Source organism: Limulus polyphemus, unplaced genomic scaffold (assembly GCF_000517525.1).
Source record: "Limulus polyphemus unplaced genomic scaffold, Limulus_polyphemus-2.1.2 Scaffold4651, whole genome shotgun sequence".
Taxonomy (NCBI): Eukaryota; Metazoa; Arthropoda; class Merostomata; order Xiphosura; family Limulidae; genus Limulus; species Limulus polyphemus.
Window position 1 is genome coordinate 68940 of NW_013670261.1, and position 304 is coordinate 69243.

The window sequence follows — 304 nt, forward strand, 5'->3', positions numbered from 1 at the left end:
GAAAGTCTCATAAGTTATCTTCTCCATGGGAAGGCCCATATGACATAGTGGATCGTCTCTCAGACGTGACTTTCCGGATAAAATGTGGTCGGCGAGGTAAGCCAAAGGTGGTGCGTGCCAACAGGCTTTGGCATTATCACGGTCCAGGACATTTCAGTTGGGACGAAGAGGACGACAGAACAAATGACGCTGCTGAAGACGTGTCACCTGAAGAAGCCACTGTCAAAGAAGAAGCTGATAGTACATTTCCTGATGAAGCAAATGAACCCCACTTGAAGCAGAAGCCAACGAGACGGAGACCAGT